Raw genomic sequence first — 2,931 nt, forward strand, 5'->3', positions numbered from 1 at the left:
AGCCCAGGCAGGCAGATAGCAAGAATGAGCATCCAGCAATGAGAAACCCTCAGGGAGGCAGGGACACCAGGGAGATCTTAATTCAGCGTTCCTTCAGCTAGGCTGCTAAGACTTTCCTTCTGTTCGAGACCAAAGGCACTGCTCCCTTCACAAACATTTTACACAGAACCCAATGTTGCATCGCTGCCTCAGTAATAAAGTTTGCTGCCCCAAATGTCTTCCCCCCAACCACAGATGAAGCAAACAGGGGACTTTCTCCTTCAGAGGAAGCATCGCAGGGTTACTGAACCACGTTCCTCCTCAGGATCCACTTCAGCCCGGAGGCCAACTTCTCAGCCTCCATCTCTAAGTCCAAACTTTACAAGTGGTAGCCTAAATAGTTAACTTCGGCTGCTTGGAAAACACATTTCGTCGTCTTCATGCAAACTCCCGCTCTGGAATATCTCTGCAAGACTCCTTCTAGGTTGGCCAGGTGTTCCTATTCTGAAGCCTCCAACACCAGGAAGTCATCTAAGTATACTGCTACCTTGGGTGGCCCTTGAAGGATGTTCTCCATAACTCTTTGGAAGATGGCACACACTGATGAGACCTCATAGGGCAAACAGGTATACCTGTAGAGCCCCTTCTGTGTGTTAATTGTCACATATTTCCAGGAAGACTTCTCTAGTTCAAGCTGAAGATAGATGTGGTTTGTGTCCAACTTGGAGAACATCTTGCTGCCTGTTAACTTAGCGTACAAATCTTCGATCTGGAATATGGGATACCTATCGAGTTTGAAGACCCAATTGACTGTCAGTTTATACTCTCCACAAAGACAAACTAATTTGTCAGGACTATGGGTGTGGCCCATTCTGCAAATTGCACAGGCCTTATTATGCCCAAGCTTTCAAGGCACCCTAGTTCAGTTTACACATTCTCCAGCATCGAATAAGAGACTGGCCTGGCTCTGAGGTACTTAGGTGTAACATTGGGGTCAACATAGATCTTGGTCTTGGCTCCTTCTATTTTCCCTAGGCTCTCCTGAAAAGTCCAACGCCGGCATCTCCACATCATGACTCTCCTGAAAAGCACCAGGGTATCTACTGATAACTGTGTGATACTGTCCTCTCCATGCCTAGCCTGAAGATCTCCAACGAGTTCAGCTGAATCTGCTCGAGCCAATCTCTCCCCATAAGACTTGTGTGTGTCCCTGCACAACAATGAATGGGAGACAAGCTGATTGCTGCCTATACACCACTGGGGCCACTGTGGTGACTTTTATTTGTAAAGGTCCCCCTTGGGATGACCAGCCTGGCCTTTGTATCTTCTAATCACAGGAGTTGGATGCCTGATTGGAGGTGCTTGTAGGCTTGTTCTCCAATAATAGAGACTGCAACTCCAGTGTCCACCTCCACCCTCAAGGAATGGCCATTTACTAGTAATTCCACCATTATCGGGGCAACTTTCGTTGTTATAATACAATTCAGTTGTAATGTCCCTGTCTCTGGAAGAGGGGATACTTGCATGGTATACTCAGGTACTGAGGCAGCATGCATTTTGCCTATTCCTGAAACATCGCCCTGATTGTGTCCTTTGCCGGTGTTTGCAATAATCTGTCACCTGCCATTCTTCAACTGTCTGGTCGTGACATTATGGTTCCTATAACGAATTGGACCCTTTAACACCTGACTGACACAAGCACTATCCATTGCATGAAGTCCCTTCCCCTCATTGGAAGACATTGCTGCTTGATGCCCCTTGTAGTTCCTGAGCCTCTTTTTCTGTGTTCTCAAGTAACGAGGCTACCTCAATGGCTTTTTGTAAGTCCAGACTGGATTCTGCAACAGCTTCTTTTGGATGGTTAGGTCATTTACACCACAGACCAATCTGTCCCGCAACATTTCAAGAAGAGGCGGTCCAAATTCACAGTGTTCAGTTAGTTCTCGCAAACTACCCAAGAATTCAATGACAGGTTCCCCAGGGGTTCTCCCAGCCATGTTAAAGCAATTTATCTGGAGAATATATGGGAGCTTCAGGTCGAAGTAGTTTTTTTATCAGGTTTACTAACTCATTAAAAGTTTTTGAGTCAGAGTCATCGGAATAGGTCAGACTCTTATCACAATAAAAGTCAGAACCCCACATAGTATTAACAACATTACTTTTTGCCTTTGGTCTCCTGCAATGTTGTTAGCATGGAAGAAGTAAAGCATGTGCTCAGTGTAATGGGCCCAGTCTTCCCCACTGATGTCACAGGGCTCAAATTTCCTAAAAGAGGCATAATAGGTTTCCTTACTGGTGAGGTTATTTATGTTTAGAGGTTGTTCAGAGGGAAAGATGGAGGAAAAATATTTTTCTCCCCATTGCCTCATTGTAGTAATTTAGCCAAATGCCAGTTTCCCATCACCAACACCCTTTATTGTGCACAAAAAGAAAGAGCCGCTACCACGGCCTACAGTCAGGTAATCTTCACCTCAAGACCTACAACTCCGGTCTGAGTAAAGTTACAGGCTTAAAAATCCCTGCAGACTATTTCCCATTGCGAAATCCTCTGCTTGCTCAATAAGGCAACTCGTCCTCCACAAAGCCCACGGGGAGATCGATTGATGATCTCCTCTTGCCTTCGTGATCATCATATCAGGGACCATGAAACTATCGGCAATTGTAGTGAAGACCTATCTGGTTGATTAATGTCCTTTAGAGAAAGAAATCTGCCATCCTTTCCTGTGACTCCAGGTTCACATCAATGTAGTTGATTCTTTACTTCTTCCTGAAATGGCTTTGCAAGCCATTCAGTTCCAGGGCAATTAGGAGTGGACAATAAATGCTGGCCTTGCCAGCCACCCCCACATTCCATGCAAGATGGTGGAGGGGCTCATTTGTATATGTTTGTATATGTAAATACAAGACAAAACTGAAGCTTCAAAGCACTTTTTAAAAAATGTTTAGCAGCAG

This window comes from Mustelus asterias, chromosome 3, assembly GCF_964213995.1.
Source record: "Mustelus asterias chromosome 3, sMusAst1.hap1.1, whole genome shotgun sequence".
Taxonomy (NCBI): Eukaryota; Metazoa; Chordata; class Chondrichthyes; order Carcharhiniformes; family Triakidae; genus Mustelus; species Mustelus asterias.